This window comes from Lutjanus erythropterus, chromosome 18 (genome assembly GCF_056507025.1).
Source record: "Lutjanus erythropterus isolate fLutEry1 chromosome 18, fLutEry1.hap2, whole genome shotgun sequence".
Classification (NCBI taxonomy): Eukaryota; Metazoa; Chordata; class Actinopteri; order Lutjaniformes; family Lutjanidae; genus Lutjanus; species Lutjanus erythropterus.
Genome location: NC_139334.1, coordinates 1,647,911 through 1,671,857, shown reverse-complemented (window position 1 = coordinate 1,671,857; position 23,947 = coordinate 1,647,911).

The following is a 23,947-nucleotide window of genomic DNA, read 5'->3' as shown; positions in this document are numbered from 1 at the left end:
TTAAGCCAAATATCAAAACAGTAATACTGAATCTTTCCACCGGGGCTCACATGCAACTCAGCCACTCCTGGGTGGAACATGCAGCCAATGAATTAGCATGGAATTGCATGTTGTAGGTTTGCTACAACATGTTCCTTTAAATATTTCACAGCAAAAGACTTTTAAGAATTGAAAGGGTTCTGTCCACTGAGTTTATATTCACAGTGTAATGCAATAACTTGGGTACTAACGGTAAAACGGAGCAGATCAAAACAAGGCTTCATACTATCCATCTGTTATGTCACTGACTGTACTGGCAAACAATAGCTGGCTAGCTACCTCAGTAACACAGCAACCAGTCAGGGTCAGGCTTATATTAGAGTCAAGTTGAAAAGGGGAAATGATGGACTCGTTATTTCTTAACTTTCCAGCAATGTGTTTGTTGTTCCAGCAACTTAGCTCTGCAACACCATCTACTCAGGTGTGACACATACTCTGTTACAACTGCTGCAGAGATCACTCAGATTTCTCATGATGCCTTCTAGTACTGGAACACAGCACTGGTGCTTGAGTGGGTGTTAGGTTTCTTGAGGCAAGCTGTATTTCACATATATGATTGTGATTGGTGCTCCTGCATTAAACATTGATATAGTCTTAAAAATTCCAAGAGTCTTCTTTAAGGGCTTTGTAAAGTCACTTTAAAACACATGCCAGTTTTGGTTGGAGTAAAATTAAAATGGTTCAGGTTCGCACACCGGATCAGACCAGTGGGACCAGAAACCGACCCAAACCTATGAGTTATCTAGAACAAAGTGTTGAAATTACATGCTTGATTACATTGTTGAACTTCTTAAATTAAAACAATGGAAATACATGTAATGCTTAGTTGATGTGCACATTATATAACAGGCACTATCCTTGTTTTTTCTCCTGGCCTGTATTCAGGACCAGCCTTGATTAGTTGGTGGCAACCACACCCTGGCCATTATTCGAGACCCAGCATTTATTTGAGGAAATATGGTAGTCTGGCATTAAGTCATAAACAAATTGGAAAGTAGGTGTTCTAAATCTCTGATTGCTGACCAGCAAAATGACACAGTAGAACATTTTCTTTCCAAGCCTGTGAATAGTGTCTAGTGAATAGTGAATAGTATGTAAATTACTAAAGTAATTTCAATGCACCGGCCTAAAAACAACATGGTTAATTACATGGATAATATGCACATGTTCCAATTAACCAAAGGTATTTTATGAGATAAACATGAGCCACCAGAGATGCTCAACCTTTAGGCTTCCATTTTTGTCTGTATATTTCAGGCTGGGCATCCAAACCATCATGTCTTTAGTGAATCCATATGTGGAAATAGCAAGTGAACTACGCCATCCAACTATGGAGTGAATATTTTATATATTAGAAAATCACAATGTGAAGTCCTTTTTTGAGGTTTAAATGCAAAATTAACTTTTTAACTATTTGGATGCTGAAACAGACAGAAAGTCCCTACCTTTTCATTATAAAGGCACTGTGGCTGTTAATGGTGCTTATCTGCAAAAGTAGCTGAAAGGATGAAGAAAAAGAAAATTAACTGCAATGAAAACCTTCTTTAAGAACAGTCTGTTCAGCAGTAAAACAGTCTGTAAGCACATCATGTTTGAATTAATTATGAATGGTACAGAGTGTATACATCTTCAGCATAGGAATGAAGTGTTTTCAGTCAGTTATAGTTCAGAGGCAATTCTGGCACTAATTCAGTGTAGTAATTTAGATATCAAGTCATACATTGACAGTTTGAGCATTTTAAATTGACTCATAATACTTGAGTAGAATATTTATTAACTGAACCAGGCATTTTGATATCATGGTGGAGAATATTGAGGAGAGAATATCTGGATCTGAAGCAGTTGCTGGGATTTACTTGTTTATGATGTTTGACTGTAACTTCAGAGCTCCTGTCAGCATCAGTCGCTGGACTGATGGAATCCATTTGCTTTGAAATGTACTGAGAATCTGACCCAGGCTGCAGGCTACTGATACTCAACCGCTCTGCTATGTCATTTGTCACTTATCACACATATCACACATATCACATACTATAATTTCTCACCCAAGGTAATTCCAAGTTAAATATTGAGTCATCCAAAATGAGCCAAGTCATTTCTCAGGCTTTCCAAGATATGGAGAAAGTCAAGTAATGAGTTGTTCAGGATAAATTCATGTCTCATGTCTTGTAAGATTAAGTCAAGTTGCATGTCATGAAAAAAGTCCAATTCAAGTCTTATGATATTCAAGTTCTGTCCAGAGTCAAGTCTCAGGTTATCTGTGGTAAGTCCACAGTCAAGTTCTGAGGTATCTCTGATAAGGCCAAGTCAAGCCTCATGTCATCTGAGATGACAAGTTGAGTCTGAAGTCCAAGTCAAGTCTTAGGGTGTCAGAGAGTCCAAACTCAAGTATCAGATTGTTTAAATCCAAGTCAAGTCTCATGTCATCTGAGATAAATCCAAGTTTAGTCTCATCTCAGATGACATGAGACTTGACTTGGATTTATCTCAGATGACATCTTAAGTCACAAGATATAAGTCCAAGTCAAGTCTTAGGGTGTCAGAGAGTCCAAACTCAAGTATGAAATTGTTCAAATCCAGGTCAAGTCTTATGTTGTTTGAGATAAGGCCAAGTCAAATCTCAAGGTATCCAAGATACATCCAAGTCAAGTCTCAAGACTTGTCAGAGATGGTCTTAATATGTCTCAAGTCAAGTCTTTAGCGAGTCGAGACTCACAGCAGTCATGTATCAGGTATCAAGCTCATTTGTGCAGTATATTAATATAATATAATATTTTTAACATTTCTTTTATATTTTATAATGGTCATAAATCTACATTACTGTTAATATGTTACCCATGACTGTGATGTTAGCCTATAAAATCAGAACAAGACCCCAAATAAAAGCCTGTTATGCAGACAGTCAGCAAGCACTGGCCTCTGCAGATATACTGTACAGCAGGCTGCAGGCGGTTTCTGTCCATGACACCTGTTTGAGGTTAGAATATTTTGGACGTGAACAATGACAGATGGGACTGTCCCCTCAAAGGCTATCCTGTCACCCCTGGAAAGGTAAGCTCTTTATCTTCTAATGACTCCATTTCTGAATCCCTTGTCTTCCAGCGAGGAGGTGTGAAGACACTCAGTAGTAAATGATTACTTGGATGACTGTTGACAGCTTCATAAAACAGGGGGTGTGGTGGGATTCAGGCAGTAGCCTTGCTGGTGTGAATCCTGAAGATGACATGATCAAAGTTAACCTTTAATATTATGGCACTGGGGGAAGTATTTTGTCCAGAGCTGGAAGGCGCTGTAAGTTACTATCATTTTATTTCACCATTTTTGCTGAATCACTGACTCTGTGAGTAACTGCCATATAAAAAAGGTGAATAACCTTCACTGGGAAGCAGAAGTGAGTAGCCCGTCCTTTATAAAATCAAGGGTGTGTGAGAAAAAGGCATTGACAGCGAAAGTGTCGGGACCACAGAGGTTCTTAATGGAAAAGCAGACGGACATCTGCTCACAGACTCTCAGGGATGAAGGCAAACCAACTTTTCATGAAACAGCTATATTCACCAGCAACCTTGTTTGCTGTAAAAATAAACTATTTGGTGAAAGTTAAAAAAAGAAAAGTTAGCGTCCAGGCGGCCTTAAAATTTTAGGTTCAATTTCAAGTTGAGGCAAATTTGTAATGATTCAAAACAAACTTTTCTAGTCAAATAAACTTGATATTAATTCCGTTGTACTTGAGAAAACATTTAATTCTTAGTTTTCACTTGACGTCACACCTGAATGGGAATGCCTCCTTAGAAGGCAAAATAATGCCCGTTTCCCGCTGCCCGCCAGCTTATGAACTGACTGGTCTCTGTTTCAGATAGATGTTGTGCGATTAGATGCATTAACCTACGAGGAGACGAGCCTGGACTGTGTTTCTACAGAATCCTGTCCGACAGAGAAAACCCAGAGAGGAGGAGATGGTAGATTTGTGCCATTAAACGTGCCCCTGCTCGTGATTAACATATTGCTCAAGTTAAAAGTTCTAAACATCTACTCCTCCTACATGATTTCGTACAACTCATAAACAGACACTTTCTCATTCAGCAAACATTTGGCATTAATTTGAACTCTAATTAATGTGAAACTCAACATGTTTCCTCGGTCATGCTCATGTTATGACATATTACAGATATATATATACAGATATATTACAGATTTCTCCTTTAATGAGAAAAGATTAGTTGATTCCACTAAAATTCCTTTGTTTTTTTCTACAGTGTAGCATCTTCAGGAGAAGCATCATAAATTTCTGGCAGAGAAGATGGAGAGAGAAAGAGACATTGTAAAAAAAAAAAAAAAGACCGCCTCAACTCAAAATATCCATTATAATGGGGAAGCGTGGAGGGGAGGAATCTTTTTAACATGATAAATGCTCCCCTGTCGACAGAACACAATTTAGAAATCATTTAGTCTTTTACAATAGTCCTGTGGGGGCTGAGATAATTGCATACGGGAAATCCATTCAGTTCATGTGAAATCTATAAATAAACATTGCTATTTAGCTAAGAGACAGGAAAAACTGCTTTCCATATTACTACATCCCTCGACCAAAATAAACAAAGAACATATTGTCGCAGAAAACACACCGACCGTGTGGAGCAGAGCCTGAGATTAAAACATGTTCACTTGCCGTTAGCTACATGTGAAACTTTAATCATAGCTATTGACAGAGAGGTTGTTTTAGTTTGAAATGTCACCTGTGGAGCAGAAAGAGAGCATGATTCTGAATGTAGGCCTAACTTTGGCCATATGGAGGAAGTTGAATTGGTTTGGACTGACATATAGAGCGTATAGCTGCTCTTATTGATTTCCACTCACTACAATTCAGCACTTTAAAGGGCATTAGTATCTCAGTAAATCTCCCCACTTTTCTGAAAGTGAAATGTGGTTTCCTAGGCTGCGTTCAAAGCACTGATACCGGCTCTGAACCAGCCAAGAGAAGTGCAAGTACAAAATGCCTGTAAATTGCTCGTAAAATGATGGGAAATTTAGATTTTTTTTGCACATTATGAACACTCTATGTTTCATCTTCTGTACAGCGTTCATGTAACATTTTGTGACACAGTCATTGAACAGAGTGCCGCTTTTAATGGCCATAATTTTCAAATAATAGTCTACTTGAAAATTTAAAAAGGTGCCTCGGGGTGAGCTATTAAAATTTGTAAGGGGAAAGATCCAGCGTGAGGCAGGCCAGGTTGGTGTGATTGAGCGTCAAGAAGTTTCCAGCAATTTATAATCGAATGTTTCAGTTGGAAATGCCACTTTCCAAAATGGCTTTTTAATTATAATGTTCACCATCTAACTTTATATGGCTTTCTACTGCCATGCTTTAACATACGCTATAAAGCTTGAAGATAACAAGTTGTGAATCAGGAAAGCCCCATTTAGCCCCATCTGCATGTACCTCAAATTTCTCACCAAAATTCAGAAGAAATCTCCCTCATCTCTAGTAGGACCAAGACGTTTAGAAAGCTTTGACTCTTTCCTCAGGTTCATAGATTTCAATCCCTTGAGATTTCTGGCACTACAATGGAAAAGAATGGAAGTGATCCTTCGTAAGCTCCGCCCTCCTTAGTTACTGTTGCTATGCCTGTCTAGCTTTTCATTCTTCCACTGCAAAGATGCTGTTTACATTGACAATGGTGGCACACACTAATGACGGCTGGATGGCTGAAAACGTGTTCTGTGATTTTCTGCCAGACATGATTGAGAAAAATGCTTGTTGGATGAAATCAGTCCTGAGTGTGACCCTATTTTCTCTATACAACATCTCATTTCTGGCTGACGACGATGGATTTTGTCAGCTAATATGAATGGCAATTTTCTTAAGTGTAGCTGGCTAATGTAAGTTAATGCTAATGCAAGAACCCAGGTGTCCATAGCCAATATTTCCATTTGCACCCACAGTGTGTATAGCCAATGTGGCTATTTATGTTTTTGGGTTAGGAAATATTTTGGTTTTGTAAAGTATTTTCCATTTGTAAAGCTAACCAAGTATTTTTCTTTCATAAACCTAACCAAGTAAATTTGTTTTGTAAACGTAGCCAAGTAGTTTCATTGCCCAAACCTAAGCAAGTAGTTTTGCTACATAAACCTAAACAAGTACGTTTCTGTTGGAAATCTTATTATTATTAGTAATTTTGTTTTGTAAACCTGACCAAATTGTTTTCTAAGGCTGAGCAAGTAATTTTGTTGCCTGAATCTAACCAAACTGTAACTGAAACCTGAAAATAATGATAAAAAAAAAAACTGTAAATAACAGGTACCACTGACATGGTCATTTTTATACTACTGTCAAATCTTGGTCTCTCAGGGTGGGGCTAAAACCCTACTATCGCGCAGGAAAACTGTTCTTAACCATTCATCCAATGCAACATCCTAACTGCAGAGTATTTGTCGCTCGTTGTAGCTGAAATCAGGAGATCCGGTGTGAGTAGCCGAATAGCTGTCATGTGCTAGGTGCAAATAGACACTCCATATGTATGGTGTCACTTTTCATTATCCAAATGTAACAGTTAGTTACATTATAGTCTATTCCAAGTTGTTGCTGGACATGGATAATAAACACATAATAAGCAATGAATGCTGTCTTGTTGTTGCCAGCAGCATCTCATCCTTAGTTCTGACAAACAAACAATCCACAGTCTTTCATACTGGCTTTCACAGCCTGTCAGCACTTTTACATGAAGTAATTACTGCTCTGCACACCTACAGTATGTGCTCCAACATACACACACACACACACACACACACACACTCTCGGTGTACACATGCATACATGAAGGGCAACAAGCACACAACAAAACAGAAATACAGACTCAGTGATTTGTGTCCTTCTGCGAGTGTGCAATGTGTTGCCAACTGTCTGAATGTTTGATTACTCCAATGAAATATGTCTGAAAAACTGATTATGTGGCATCAGAGTGAGACTCATTATGAATTATGGATGAATTTCACTCTTGTAGATGAAATTCTGCTGTGAGAATTCAGTGAGAATAACATTGTTTACTGAGTCGCTGGGTCCTTGGGTTGTCTTTCACTCGTCCTTTGAGCCTCGCAAGTGTTTCGAAATCTACATAACTTCAATATTATGGTTTAATTAACAATGATGTAAAAGCGAGAGAAAACATGTTCACAGTGGAAAGAGCGAGGGGTTCATATGTTGGATTTGTGATGCTCTGCCAGTCAAACATATGAAAACAGAAGTAGAAAGCCCAATTACTGCAAAATTTGAACACAAAATAAAGGAAAATCCTGGTTGTGCTGCTTGTGCAGCTCTGTGTAGAGCTTTTAAATTAGATCCATTTTGGCAGCATCCATACTGACAGAGAAATGTGGGTTCTCCTGCTCGGGGAGTCTGTCCCAGAGTTTGTGACGGTTTGCATTAAGTATGATGTTCTCAACTGTGAAGCAGTGTTTCAGCAAAATGAAATGAGTGATTTAGCAATGTGCAATCCCTACAGGGTGGACGGGTCTCACACCAAACTCACCCCATACAGCAAGAGAACTAATGTGGCTATTTGCACCCAGGGTGGAAAAGCCAGTGTTGCTATTTGCAACCGATGTGGCTATCAGGTTGCAACAGCTAATGTGACTATTTGGTGGAATGGTCAATAGGGCTATTTAGACCTGGTTGTATAAAGCCTCGTAATTCTGAGACAAGCACCCAGGTGGTTACAGCCAACAAAGCAATTTGCAGCCACGGTTTACACATGGCAGAGACAAACCATGACCTTTCCCTAAATCTAACCAAGTAGTTGTGTTTCATAAACCTACCTAAATAGTATGAATCTAGCCAGGTAAGTTTTGTTAAGCAGTGCTTAAAGGACTGTTTATCCTGACAGGGGCTGAGCCTTCATTCTGAAACACAGTTTAGAATGGTGACATGATGGTACGCCAGCTAGTAATGTAACAACAGCCTATCATCATGCTCGACAGTTTTCCAAAGTTCTGAGCTGATATATCTCCACCAGGGTTGGGTACTGTTCACTGTTCATTTGGTACCTGAAATCTGGTATTTTTTCAGTACTTTACTCTCTCTGTAATGAAAACAAATGTTCTTTTTATTGTAAAAAATTAGTCCAAACTTCTCAATTTCGGCATTGTTTTCTATTCCAAATATTTGGGGGGGGGGGGGGTTTAGAGCGTTTTACACAAAATAAAGTCCCTCTGTCCCTGTTTCAGCAATCTGCAGCCTGTCAGTCTGTCCCCAGGGCAACACTGTTGTTTTTGTCACAGAGGGAGCACATGCAATTTAATTCCTGCTATGTTGTTGTCATTAGCACTGCTGTGCTCGCATACTGTAATATTTTCCCCGTTGATATTCTGCAATTCACAAATATTGGTTTCATGCTAAGGTTTTTGACATACTAATAAATCTTACACACCGTTCTGGTGCACTTCATGTCATGTTAGTAAGGAGTTTCAGGTGCTAACGCTGATAAAAATGCTAAGCTAACCGGGGCAGTTATCACAGTAAAACAGCACAGTTTTCTCAAACAGCAACTCCTCCAATGAGTAAATTAATTACCTTAAGATGTCAATAAAGTTTTCAGTGTCTCACTTTAAGTTTTGTTGTCCATGGAGAGTTAAGTTACAGTGTTTAAATGCCAGTTGCAGGCATTAAATTGAAAATTGCCAAACAAATTTAAGCATGTTTCCTCCTTGATTCTATTCCTGTCTTAGTTCCTTTCTGAGCATTTTATTTTATTTATATTCTTCCACTGTTTTGACTGTTTTCATCCCTCTAATTCCACCAAATGATGTATTTCATAAGCCTCGGTACATATTGCATGATACAGGCTATTTAATACATGAGGACTAACACAGGTGTTTGAAATCAATCTTGCTTAACTTCAGGTTCTACAGTCAATAACAAACTAATTCATCAAGACTCCACACAGGTGCTCTCACTTTGTCCTGATAAGACCTCTCCTCAGGACCGCGTGGGCCCGGACACACTGTGCCTGACTGACATCTCCTTCTGTCTCCTCAGTTTTGTTGTGGGACGGCGTTCAGCTCTTATTAGTATGGTGACCTCACGCTATTCCCAGCGAGGAGGTTTAATCAGAGTAACTGAAAACACCTGTGTGGGTGTGTGCGTGCAGCGCCATCAATATGTGTCCAGAATGAGGCACTTCTGAAGGGAGGATTAGCCAAGGCTTACTCTGGGTGTAATTCACATGCTGTCCATGAAACCAGCCCAGCTTTATATAAGATCACATTTAAAGGTTTGCAACATTTCACATCCAAAAACCACATTGTCCACATTGTCCTAAACTGAGCAAAATTATGGCAGACCACCTACACTTGATGTCTTTAAAGGGATAGTTAGGGTTATTTGAAATGGAGTGGTACTGTTGTGGACAGGGTCATGAGCAAAACAAATTAAATCAGCTAAATATCATTCTCTCTTGCTCAACCAAACTTCATTGGCAAAATCAGTAATTTTACCTTGCATCACACAGGAGTTGCTAGTCTACTGCTGCCATGATCAGTTAGTTTGTTTGTGTTATTGTGTGACACTGGTGAATCCAAACTAACTTTTTAAAATGCAGGAGTCACACAATAACACTTACTAACTAACATACCAAGGAAGTGGTAGACCAGCAAGTCCTGTGTTCTGTGAAGTAAAATTACTGATTTTGCTAATGGAGTTTGGTTGGTTTAAAGAGAGTGAAATTTGGCTTATGTAACAGTAATTTCACATCAGAAACAAAACTGTGATGGGAAGGTCAAGCAGTGAAAATACTGTAAATATTTTTTATGTGGACTTACTTTTAAGGGGATAAAACATGTTTTCCTGTGCACAGCAGTAGTTTGCTTACCCATTGATTCTCATGAGCACATTGTGTCTTCACCAAGGTTTTGAACTGTTCATGCTTCACCAGCAGCATTTCAGAAGCTCAGATTTTGTTGATTTGGTCATTCTTTCTTTCCCTTTTGTGCTTCTACCATGGATAAGCGGGCAACGTAGCTAAATAGTTTCTTTTTCGTCTGTTTTTATGATTGCACGGAGAGTTTTATTTCTAAAGCTGACCAGATTCTCTTTGGTGTGTCTGACTTCCTGCCTGCTTGATCTGCACCGTGCTGATTGACATGGCATCCAGCGAAAAATACAGCTGGCGTGTATTTGAAGCATAGCAGAGTGGAGAGACACTTCTGGGATGCACTGCGGTACTGTGGGCTGAAGCATTGACTTGTGAACAGGTGCGATCAGTTCTGACGGACGTGGTGCAGCCATGATACGACGCACCTGTGCCTGGAATCAAGCCGTTATCTTCCTGCGCCGACACACCTGCTCCTGCCATCTACTGTTGGTAATACACTACGAATAAGTGCCACATACATCCCCACTTCAGGTATTCTGAACTACCCCTTTAACACAATGTCAGTGTGACTGATGCCAATAAAAGGTAAGACGCAGGACCCACAGATCACAAATCTTCACTTGAGACTTGAAACCTGAACCTGCATATTTTGTGTCAGGCAGCTCTGCTCCTCTCTGAGAGACAGAGTGATAAAGGACTCCCTATCTGGTGTGTTTATTGAGCTTGCAAAACTTCTACTCAAACAGACTTACCATTCTGCTGTATGGACAAGGTTGAACGTAGAATGCTTGCAGCTGTGGTTTCTGCTAAGCCTATTTAAAGTGTAGTTATTATTACTCAGCTTTAAAACTTTGTCATAATATCTCCTGTGCATGGGTGTGTGTGTAGATAAAATTTGGCAACAGCCATGCTGATTAAGGAGCTGTCACAAAGTAGCCTAACATTCGGTGCCATGTTTGCACTTCTGTCATCAATTATAGAAGCTGTTTCAATATTAATTTTGTGATCTTTCTTGCAAGGTGACCTGGGTTTGAGATTCACAGCCTTAGCATGTCCTGCCATAGTCACCACTTGCACCTATGCCACAACTGTACAAGGAATAAGGAATAAAAAGTGGTGAAATGGCACTTAAAAGTGGCACTAATCATATTTTTATAATTAATGGATCAAATGTGGGTTGGCTTTTTGTGACAAACCCGCAGAGAATTGTCACCAAACCCGGAAGTTCCTCTCAGCTGTGAGACCTTTTAGTCTCTTTTTTGGTCGTGGTTGTTGGTTTTTAATCATTAATTTGGTTTTCCTGGCTGCAAACTCTGATCTCATCGGATGGTTCTCTTTGGCAAACAACTTTAATTAACCAGCTTTCCAAGCAACCAAATGGCAGAGAAAATTAGCAACTAGCAGGCGAACATAGTGGTGCATTTATAAACTAAAGAGCCAGACATTTTTCTTGGGAGTTGGTAGAAAGTAAAACAAGACTAAAAAGAGTGATTATTTGAACCACAACTCCAAATAAATGCTAATGATAAGACACAGTTGCGCTGTCTTTTTAGCATTATTAAGATGGATGTAAGTAACTATTTGATAATATATTGGCCACTGTAGGCCTAAATTGAAAATTTTTATTTGTATTTAATTATAAGGTTGATGTTATGTTTTCAGCTTGTTGTCCTGTCCTGTAAATATATTGCTAAAACCAGCAGCTGGTTAGCTTAACTCGGACTCGGACATAGACAGTCATGTTGAATTTACACATGGAAATTGCCACTGTTGTTATATTGCATTGTTACTTTTCACACAGTTGAAGATGCACCTTGTCATCATGTTCTTCCCAACATTTAAATACAAATAATTAATTAATTAGACTCAATTAAAAGTAAAGTATAACTTACACAATTTTTGTGTTAAAGCTCTAAAATTTTGAAATGAAATACCTTACTTATTACAAATGATGATGTTTGGTTTTATTTTTCTACTTATTTCTAACCTTTCCCAACATTCATTCATTCATTCATTATCTTCCGCTTATCCGGGGCCGGGTCGCGGGGGCAGCAGTCTGAGCAGGGACACCCAGACTTCCCTCTCCCTGGACACTTCTTCCAGGTGTTCCGGAGGGACCCCAAGGCGTTCCCAGGCCAGCCGAGCGACGTAGTCACTCCAGCGTGTCCTGGGTCTTCCCCGGGGCCTCCTCCCAGTGGGGCATGCCCGGAACACCTCCCTAGGCAGGCGCCCAGGAGGCATCCGATATAGATGTCCAAGCCACCTCAGCTGACTCCTCTCGACGTGGAGGAGCAGCGGCTCTACTCCGAGCTCCTCCCGGGTGACAGAGCTCCTCACCCTATCTCTAAGGGAGCGCCCCACCACCCTGCGGAGGAAACTCATTTCAGCCGCTTGTATCCGAGATCTTGTTCTTTCGGTCATGACCCAAAGTTCATGACCATAGGTGAGGGTAGGAACGTAGATTGACTGGAAAATCGAGAGCTTCGCCTTTCGGCTCAGCTCCTTCTTCCCCACGACAGACCGGCGCAACGACCGCATTACTGCTGCCGCCGCACCAATCCGTCTGTCGATCTCGCGTTCCATCCTCCCCTCACTCGTAAACAAAACCCCAAGATACTTAAACTCCTCCACTTGGGGCAGGGACTCTTCTCCGACCCGGAGGGAACAAGCCATCTTTTTCCGGTCGAGAACCATGGCCTCAGACTTGGAGGTGCTGATTCTCATCCCAGCTGCTTCACACTCGGCTGCAAACCGCCCCAGTACAAGCTGAAGGTCCTGGTTCGAAGGAGCCAACAGGACAACATCATCTGCAAAAAGCAGAGATGAGATCCTGTGGTCCCCGAATCGGACTCCCTCTGGCCCCTGGCTGCGCCTAGAAATTCTGTCCATAAAAATAATGAACAGAACCGGTGACAAAGGACAGCCCTGCCTGAGTCCAACATGCACCGGGAACAGGTCTGACTTACTGCCGGCAATGCGAACCAAGCTCCTGCTCCGATCATACAGAGACCGTACGGCCCTTAGCAGAGGGCCCCGAACTCCATACTCCTGAAGCACCTCCCACAGAATGCCACGAGGGACACAGTCAAATGCCTTCTCCAAGTCCACAAAGCACATGTGGACTGGTTGGGCAAACTCCCATGAGCCCTCAAGCACCCTGCGGAGGGTGTAGAGCTGGTCCAGTGTTCCACGACCAGGACGAAAACCGCATTGTTCCTCTTGGATCCGAGGTTCGACTATCGGCCGAATTCTCCTCTCCAGTACCCTGGAATAGACTTTACCAGGGAGGCTGAGGAGTGTGATCCCCCTGTAGTTGGAGCACACCCTCCGGTCCCCCTTTTTAAATAGAGGGACCACCACCCCGGTCTGCCAGTCCAGAGGCACTGTCCCCAACTGCCACGCGATGTTGCAGAGGCGTGTCAGCCAAGACAGCCCTACAACATCCAAAGACTTGAGGTACTCAGGGCGGATCTCATCCACTCCCGGTGCCTTGCCACTGGGGAGCTTCCGAACTACCTCAGTGACTTCAGCTTGGGTGATGAATGAGTCAGCCTCTGGGTCCCCAGCCTCTGCTTCCTCTACGGAAGATGTGTCAGTGGGATTGAGGAGGTCCTCGAAGTATTCCTTCCACCGTCCAACAATATCCCCAGTCGAAGTCAACAGCTCCCCACCACCACTGTAAACAGTGTTGGCAGGGTACTGCTTCCCCCTCCTGAGGCGCCGGATGGTTTGCCAGAATCTCCTCGAGGCCGACCGGTAGTCCTCCTCCATGGCCTCCCCGAACCTTTCCCATGTCCGAGTTTTTGCTTCCACAACCACCCGGGCCGCAGCACGCTTGGCCTGCCGGTACCCGTCGGCTGCCTCAGGAGTCCCACGAGCCAGCCAAGCTCGAGAAGACTCCTTCTTCAGCCTGACGGCATCCCTTACCTCCGGTGTCCACCACCGGGTTCGGGGATTGCCGCCGCGACAGGCACCGGAGACCTTACGGCCACAGCTCCGAATGGCTGCATCCACAATGGAGGCAGAGAACATGGTCCATTCGGACTCGATGTCTCCAGCCTCCCTCGGCATCTGGTCAAAGCTCTCCCGGAGGTGAGAGTTGAAGACCCCTCTGACAGATGGTTCCACCAGACGTTCCCAACAGACCCTCACAGTACGTTTGGGCCTGCCAAGTCTGTCCAGCTTCCTCCCCTGCCAGCGGATCCAACTCACCACCAGGTGGTGATCAGTTGACAGCTCAGCCCCTCTCTTCACCCGAGTGTCCAAGACACACGGCCGGAGGTCAGTTGACACGACCACAAAGTCGATCATTGACCTCCGACCTAGGGCGTCCCCATGCCACGTGTACTGATGGGCACCTTTATGCTTGAACATGGTGTTCGTTATGGACAGACTGTGACTAGCACAGAAGTCCAATAACAGAACACCACTCGCGTTCAGATCGGGGGGGCCGTTCCTCCCAATCACGCCCCTCCAGGTAACACTATCGCCACCCACGTGAGCATTGAAGTCCCCCAGCAGGATGATGGGGTCCCCAGTCGGAGCACTTTCCAGCACCCCTCCCAAGGTCTCCAAGAAGGCCGGGTACTCTGCGCTGCCGTTTGGCCCGTAGGCCGAAACAACAGTGAGGCACTTATCCCTGACCCGAAGGCGCAGGGCGGCGACCCTCTCGTTCACCGGGGAAAACTCCAACACATGGCGGCTGAGCTGGGGGGCTATTAGCAAGCCCACACCAGCCCGCCGCCTCTCATTGTGGGCAACTCCAGAGTAGAAAAGAGTCCAGCCTCTCTCAAGGAGTTGGGTTCCAGAGCCCCGACTGTGCGTGGAGGTGAGCCCGACTATCTCTAGCCGGTACCGCTCAACCTCCCGCACCAGCTCAGGCTCCTTCCCCCCCAGCGAGGTGACATTCCATGTCCCCACTGTGAGATTCCATGTCCTGGGGTTGGGTTGTCGGGGCCCCCGCCCACGACTGCCACCCAAATCACAGTGCATCAGCCCCTTCTGAACCCTCTCGCGGGTGATGGGCCTACGGGAGGGCCCGTACAGGCTATGATTATTTTTGTGATGGTCCTATGTGGGAAAATTATTAATGTTAAAATAACTCTATTCCAGATTAATCTAAAATCTGAATCAGATCACTGGTGGCTATTATCCGACAGAAAAATACTTCTGTGAATAAATGCAATCATTGTGGTTTTCTATATACAACAGCATGCATACTGATAAATATCTAAATACATTTTACATATTTCATCTTGAAAAAGAAACTATCATGACAAATGCATTAATCTCTTATTCTGGTCTGTATCATAAGAGATAATAGAGTTTGGTCTTCTAGTGTTAAGGAAAGCTGAATGTATTTCCCTCACCTATTATCAACAAACATTAACTGTCTCAGTTATCATTACGCATCTGGTGTGCGTGGCCACAGATGATGCCTGCTGTGCAATTTTTCATAACCTTTGACTGTAATGACTTCATACAAGGCCTAAACAAAACGTATCACTAAATGCAGCGTCTAGGTCTCAAAATAAAGGGTGCTGGACGACCACGTCAAATTTTCTAGGGTACCTGAAAACACAGCTGGGTAGATGAGTCACTTGATAATGTGAAAATAACTAACATTACCTTGCTACTAACTCAATCGTTGAATGTTTTGAAAAGATAAGCGTTTCTTTGCTTGCCACACTTGACTATAAATATGGTTTGGTAACTTAATCATCTGTGTCCTGCTGCCAAAACTAACAAAACCAAGAGAAAGACCACGTTCATTATGAACATCGGCCACAAGCAGGTTTTTTGTTGACCACAGGCTAATTAGGTTACTGTTACACTGGGTTTGAGAGGCTGGAGGGATGTGTTGATTTACAGTGGGTCTACTGCTCTCATAAGCAGGAGACCCAATGTAATTATACAATACAGTTGTACTATGGTACTGAAAATAGTTTACAGTTATTGCTACCTTCCTAATAATGTTAGCAGTAGTCTGTGGTCTATGTCCATTTTTAGCTGCCCTCTCTATATTCAGAAAAGAAAAAGACTGATATACACCAAGTGGTGGTGGATCACTCTGGTGTGCTCCAGCAGTGCACCTGTGCTTAATCAAACCACATTCAGGCTGGAAAATGAGGATCAAACGCCAGCAAAACGCTGTTAAAATATGAAAGTGACTGGTAGGTGTCAGACATGAAATGATGATGATGAAGGTGAATTTGAACATTTATCTGGCAGTGGCTGATAGGTGTTCACATTGTAATAAATTAGTTTCTCATCCTGCAACACCAATCAGCTGTTTGTTCTGGATCAAGCTGGAGACGTAAAAGGAAGGTGAGTACTTTCTCTCACATTTTTCACTTTTTAAACAGAAAATACAGGTTTTATATTATTATTTATGTTATTTTGTGTAATTTTAGATGTTTCCTACTGGAAATGACATACAGCATAGCCAGCAGCAAACAGCTTGGTATCAGAGAGGGGCATTAACCTTGATAAGCGTCTCCCTAGTGATCTCCCTCCAGCCACCTGACAACCTGTTTAGGTTTTTCTTGTTCAGCAAGAAGGTATCATGTAGATAACGCCACATCTCAACTTCAAGAATCACCTGTTTATCAGTGCTTCCAACACGAGCAGCAGAAATAAATAGAAACAGGGCGCGCTGCAAAAGTTCAGCTCAGAACGGAGCGGCATATCACAACACGTCACGCTGCATTACTTGCAGCCAGTTCGGACATTCTCATAGAGAACATTTTGTCAATGAGTCGCATGGTTTAAGGCAGCAGATGATCAAACGCCCAATTCAACCACAGAGACTTAAGACTTGACTTGTACTTGCAAAAAAAAAACGACTTGTGAACGTCTCTGGTGGAGAGTTAATTGGCTTACCCTGATATTCTTACCCTAAACCTACCCTACCATCACTCCTAATGTCAAAACCTAACCAACCCAACTAAGGGAGGCGTGCCCTGGTAGCTGCCTTCGTCGAGCACAACCTCCACGCACTGAGAGCGAGTCCTCTGCCAAGGATAGACAGACACACAAATTCAAGGTGTAATATTTTTGTACAACATTATATGAAGCTATTTCCTTCAACTCCTAAAAAATCCATCTGAACATGACCGTTCTTTATAATGACTACATTTTCTTTTGATACATGAGTACTTTTCCTTGTTAAAACATCTGAAAATTCAACATTCACTTTAATGGTTTTACTCATTTTACTGGAGGAATGGGTTTGAGTATATTTTCCACTGCTGCATAATAATATTGTGAATAAATGCGGACAAAGTAGAGGAAGGGAAAATGAAAAAAAGGTTAATAGCGGTGTCTGATATTACTGATTAAATCAGTTCAGATTTTTAATAAGCACTCAAACCATTTCACCACTTTGCTGGAGTCAAAGTGGCCTTGATATTTAATTGATATTCACTGCCTTACACAGCAGGATAAGCCCGGCATTCACCGTGGTATCTGCTAATTTGTTGCTGTCCATGGGTGGTCGTGCAGTCGGCCACTTACCGACAGGGATAAGATGAAGTGATACTATATTATTTTAGTTTAGACAGAAACCAAAACAAAATAGAATTGACAAGATGCCTTTGGTTGGAATTTCACTCATCTGAAGCCATGAAAAATATTTACTGGTCTTAGCTTTATTAAGTTGCCCTGTTACTTTTGCCACAAACTTGCTTTTCCATCATACTTTTTCCCTTTTTATGTTCCCTTTTAACCATGCATACTAAATCTGTATGAGGAAAAGTTTGAAAAATCTACAGCAAGTAAATTTTATTGATGAAAACTATTACAGAAACTAGTTTAATTAGTTGAAACTTTTTCCACATAGAAGATGAACATTAAAGCTAAACCATAACCAGTGAAAGCAGAACTATAATAAAATGCATTATGATTTCCAAAGATAATTTAAAAGATGGCAGAATAGACAAATCTTTTTCCAAAACTTGCTCTCCTCCACCATTCAATAGTTGCTTTAGCTGATTGACCTGTTTCACTGACAAACCATGAAAGCAGGCAGGCCAGTGTGCCATCATTTAAACCAGTGGTTCTTAAATTTTTCAGTTTCATATTTACTTGTATATACACATTTCTCTGCAAGTTGTTTATGACCTCATGTCCCCCTTAGACACCAGTGTCCTCATATGCAGGTGTAAAGTCAGGTCTTAGGTCCCCACAAACCTTGACTTCAATTATTATTCCAGTATTCTTTTATGATCTTGTTAGTAAAAAAACTAATGAGAAGTGTTTTTGAGACTGAGAGCTCATCAGAGACCTTGAGAGACAGTTTGAAACACAGAGTCTGTGTGCCATCACAGGTGCACCCAGTGAAAAATTCCATTCTTTAAGGTTAAACACAGAGAAATGCTTTAACAGTCGCTCCTTCCTTAACTCCCTCTAAAGTGAAATGGGGAGGAGCCTCAGAAAACAAGTAAAAAGTAAGCTCCACAACAAGAGGAGCTGAACTGGGTATAAAACAGGGCTCCTGAGGGTTTGCTGTATTTGCACTTGGAACTACAATAATCCTTTTATTGCATTGAACTCTACTGGAATGTAATGTGTTTTCTCTGATTTTCTAAAGAAGTTTGTTGATGTTAAATTAAATTTTTATGAAGAACTTTTATGAAGAATGTTTTTGGTCCAGCTGAAGGTTTTGTACAGCAACACCCCACTTCTGAAGCCAAAAGAAGTTCCAGTCCCACCCACACATTTAAATTAATCACTAACAATAATAGTGGAATTTAAAAAAAGAATCAAAGTGAATTTAAGTGAAATAAAGATCAGCAATGATAACATCATAAAAACTAGTTCATTTTGCAAACATAAATCTTACTTTTATTATACTTGAACTCTATATTTTTCCCCTGGTCATGTACCATTCTCCACCAGTGGGGCCAATTTGAGAACCACTGATTTATAGAAGAAGAAGGCATGCTTTATTAATTCCCCTGTGATTGTTATTGTTATTTTATACACACACAAGCCCAGAATACTCACACATGCACAAACAAAATCAATGGAATGATGAAAGAAAGTAAAGGCACTGACCCGTGTCAGGCGCCCCGAGCAGTTAGGGGTTTTGCTCAAGGGCTCTTCAGCAGTGCCCAGGAGGTGAACCAGCATTATGCTGTCAGTCCACACTCCACACTCAGTCCTTGCTGGACTTAAACCAGCCACCCTCCAGTTCACAAGCCAAGTCCATACTAGCTGAACTACTGTCAACCCTTACAATGGTAAGCTAACAATATTAATAATCATAATAATTTTATGGATATAGCACCTTTAAAAAGACTTCACAAAGTGCGCTGACAGACAAAGCAAAAGATAAACATGAGATATCCAGGTGGTAATATAACAATATGTAAGCCAAATAATATACAGACCAATAGAAGCAAGACTAAAATAAGCTAAAATTTAGCAAAAGTAAGGTGACAGCAAGACAGTACACTAAACAGTACAAAAAAGAAGACAAAATAGTAAAAGAGATAAGGACAAGAGAACAAGGAAAAAGTGTCAATAAGAATAAATGAAAATAGAAGGACAAGCATGCAGCGATGGCATCACATGTCATCTGATCAATATTAACAAATAAAAGAAAAGAAACTGATAATAAGACCACATAATGTCAATATAAATAAAGAATTAAAAAGAATGAAAGCTTAAAAAATATTTAAAAAGACAACATTACATAAAAGCAAGACAATAAAATGAGTTTTAAGAAGTGATTTTATGTCAGCATAATTAGTGAGCGTTAGAGTCTAGTGCTAGAGTCTGTTGCATTAAACACAATAATATATATAATAGTCTTTTTCAACTTTTTTCTAACTTTGTACCTTCTCACCATGGTGTCTGTCTTCTCTTGAGACACAATGATGCAGGCAGAGAAGGACAAAACTGAAACTTCTCTCAAAAGACTGAAGTCCCTGTTTTTGTGGCGGCACAACAACAAGAACACTCAAAGAAATTGTTGCTTTCCTGACCTTGAATTTGTCTTTGCCTGTTTGTGTGGTGTTTTGGTGCCCAGCACACTGCATACACTTGGGAAGAGAGGCATCAACAGGTGGGAAGTTTATTCAATGGAGCAACTGGAAAGTGAGCTGGTGGTGTGTCTTATTCTGTGTTCAAAATCGCATACTACATACCCAGCCAGAGGAAAGAAAAGAGTCAAAATAAGATTTTGTCTTTGTCTAGCCTGTGCCTGAGCTCAATTTAAACTAATTTCAGATTTCTTAAATTCGGGTCCTGTGAAATAGCCTTTGTGTCGCCTCAGCCCCAGGCTAATTTGAGCCCAATTGAAGATCTTAAAATGTTTTTTGTCTCACTGCACTGATCTTAAATTTGTCTTAAATAACCAGGTCTTGAGATAACAGTGAGATCTAATAGAAAACTCTGTTGTCTTAAATGAGATCTTAAATTTGTCTCAGTGGTGAAATTAAAGTTTTGTTGCTCCATACGCTCGTCAAGGAGAAACATCTGACATATCTTTGAGCTCGGGAAAAGATCTCCTGCTTTTCTTCATTTTCTCCTTTTTTTCAGCAAAGGAGGGATTTAGGAGAAACAGATGAAATTCAGTGAGTTCAGAAAAAGAATCTCATTTATTTCTCATCAGACAAAGAAAAGACAATTGTGAGAAACACCATTTTCATCTGGGCAGTGAGTATTATTCATACTGTTAAATGAATAAATAAGCATGCAGTTACCAAAGGACTGTTGACATTGAAATACACACAATAAGTACATACACAATAAATATGTGAGTTTGAATGTTTTTCCCTTTAACTGTTCCTGAATGACCTGGGTCCTGAGTAACTCCTGCTTCATGTTCACTCGCCATCATTTTGAATTATTTTATCCAGCCTTGCCTCTTACCAGACTGTGGCTGTAGCTGGTTTGCCATCTTGGATTGGTTGAGTATGTCCTGCATTCTTGGACATTCTTGCTAATCTAGAATACACAAAAATCGACAAACAACAAAGTTGGAATGCACAACATAGCCTAGTCAATTTGTTAGTATGCCATTCCACACACAGCTTTAAATGCTACACATTATATTTGGAAAAATGACACTCAGCTGCCACTTTAGGGCAGGAGCAAAGCTACCTTCTTGGAGCAAATGCACAAAAATAAGGTAACAATGCTTAAAATGTATGTAAATTATTTTTATGAATCACTCTCCAACCTTGAGATGCATTAAATCACCATAAAAAAGTAACTTTAAATGGGGTAAAAATCAGTGTGCTTGAATGGTAAAAGCAGTGAATGAGTGATTCTAACAGTATTTGTTGTCCACAGCTACTTTATTCTGTATGAAAAGCTCTTCTTCAGTCGATTAAATATTGATATATCTGCAGCCTCTGATTGGAGACGTGTCACACCAGAGTGCAGAGCCATTTCACACAGCAGTCCACTGTGTTTACCTGCTACACAGTAACCCCACACACCTCTACACAAATCACACTGTCCTGTTATAACTAGATATTCTGTCTGTTTATGTGGGAGATAACATATGGGGGAGATACGTGTGGGAGATATGTGTAACAGCCCCTCTTTTCTAGCCTAAAGGGATAGTTAGTTAGTTTCACAGGAAAATAGGGTTGCAGAATTACCCAAACAGTTTCAGTGAATGGTGACCAGTTTTCAAACGAAAAAAAAAAACCAACATGCAGTTCACTTGTACCACTGCGCCCACCCAGTTCAGACAGCGTGCATGCGCATGTGAACATCGCTCCAAGCTAAGGATCTACAGCGACGATTCATGGTGTGAATGATGCCTTTCAAGACAACTTGGCGTGTTTTTTTCCAGTTGTTTTTTTCCATTTGAAAACTGGTCACCATTCACTTAAATTGTGTACCAATCATTGATCAATTTACAACATGAACAGTTTCACATAATACCAAGATAAATAGTATATTTTGGTTTTTCATGGTCTATATTTTTTGAGTTTGAGGATCTTGAAATTCCAAATTAAAGGGCATATCCAACTTATTCTCTAACTCAACACAGAACACATTCTCCACACTTACAAAAAAGGATAAAAGTCAAAGAATCAATCGAACAATATATTAGTTAATAAATTATGTAATGAACAACCAAAACAAATAAACAAACAAAACAACAAACAAACAAAGTGGTTCACCAAGTGTCCTCAGGGGTAATCAGATATAATGAAGAGATACTGGCATATTGAGCACATAGAGATGGAAATGTATTGCGAGATCTCAGTCAATGCTAATCTGTACAGTCCACTCCTAAGGGTCTGGGCCCCATCATTTCCAATACAGTCCAGGACGGGGTCCCAAATATGAGGAAAAAAAAAAAAAGAAAGAAAAATAAATTTATACATTTTAAATAAATTCTTAAAAATGATATACATTTCTTTACACACTTTGACCCAGAAGTCATTAATAAGGTGGAAATCAAAGATACAATGGAAATACAAACCTTCAGAAGTTTTACACTTATTGCAGTATTTTGAAAGCAAAGGATTAAAGTTGTTGCGTTTCACTGGGGTAATCTGGAGCCTATATATAACCTTAAATGGCTGCTCCTTTGCTTTGTACAACCTGACGAGCACGACCAGATTCAGTCCTACTTATCATTCTCAACAGTCTCTCCAAAATTAGCTTCTCAAAGAGATCTGATTCGACCCACTTATTCATTATTTGGGATTGACAGGGCCCCATAAAACCTAGGGATAAGTTTCTTGGAGTCAAGATTTTGATTAACCTTTTCTACCACTGAAAGAGAGGCTCCATTGGGGTGTAAGTTCGTAGCGGAAGAGACAAAGTTACATATCTACAAATATGATGAATAGTATATTGGCATAACTACAAATGTTTCTTGTTATAACGTGATAAGAACATAAATTATCAAGTTAATGGGAAATAATTAAAATTATAACAAGTAAAAACATTATAGCATAAAACATTTCAGTTATTACACAACAAATATTAAATTGTTATAACTAGAAAAGTTTCTTGTCATAACATTTTAAGTTTGTATGTTGTAATGACATGAAAATATCTTGTTTTAATGTGTAAAACAGCTTGTTAAACAATAAACGTTTTACAATAAAATGATAACATGATATTGGTCTGTATTTCTTTTTCTGACATGACAGCAGTACGTTTTGATAAATTCTACATAAAAAATATGGTTATAAAACATTTTGTTGCACAGTATATCATTAGGTATATCACAGTATATCATTACATTAATTCAACTTCATTAAGTACTACAGACAATCCTAAAAACACACTCATAAATTCTTGACAGACCACAATGATCTTTTCCTTTTTATCCAGCTTTAGCTCCGTCCATTATCCCCTTGTTGTTTAAGAATTCAGAATCAGACTTAACAGCGGTTCATGAACCTGCGTGATGAAAAAGTGATGTTAATGCAATCCCACAAGGAGTCCGGCTCGTGCAGGCAGACACAGAGCGGCGATCCCAAGGTGACCCCACCAGGCTCCCATAAATGTTTTATCAAGGCCTGCACAGAGCTGAGGTCCCTGTCACAAAGGATCGTCTCTGTGGGTCACGCATGGCTCTCACAGGAGGGGAGTGTTGCTTTGCTCGCATGTCAATACAGACACGTTACAATCCTTGATGAACGGGAAGATGGATTTCTAAGAAAGCTAAATGAAAGGCGCTAATGACAATAAATGAAACTTGTTTTTTTAATTTTGCTCCTCTGGGCTGCTTTCAGTTGGCAGATTTCATTAAAGGCTTCACTTACCATAGAACAGCAGAGTCCACAGCAAAGGATTTCATCGGCTCTCCATATCAAACCAGAAAAGAATTGCCTTTGGCATCTCTAAGTGATGCATGACTTGTCTTGTATTTCTCTCTCTACTTTTAATCTGTGAATATCACAGACTGTCAGTCAGCATTTAGTCGCCCACTGACATGACCAGAAAATGTCAAAGTTACTCGAAGAAAATAAAAGATAAACTCAGCACAAGGAGTTCATAAGTTCACTGTAATCTTTCTATTTTAACAAACCACTGCAGGGTTCACAGCAGAGCAGAAT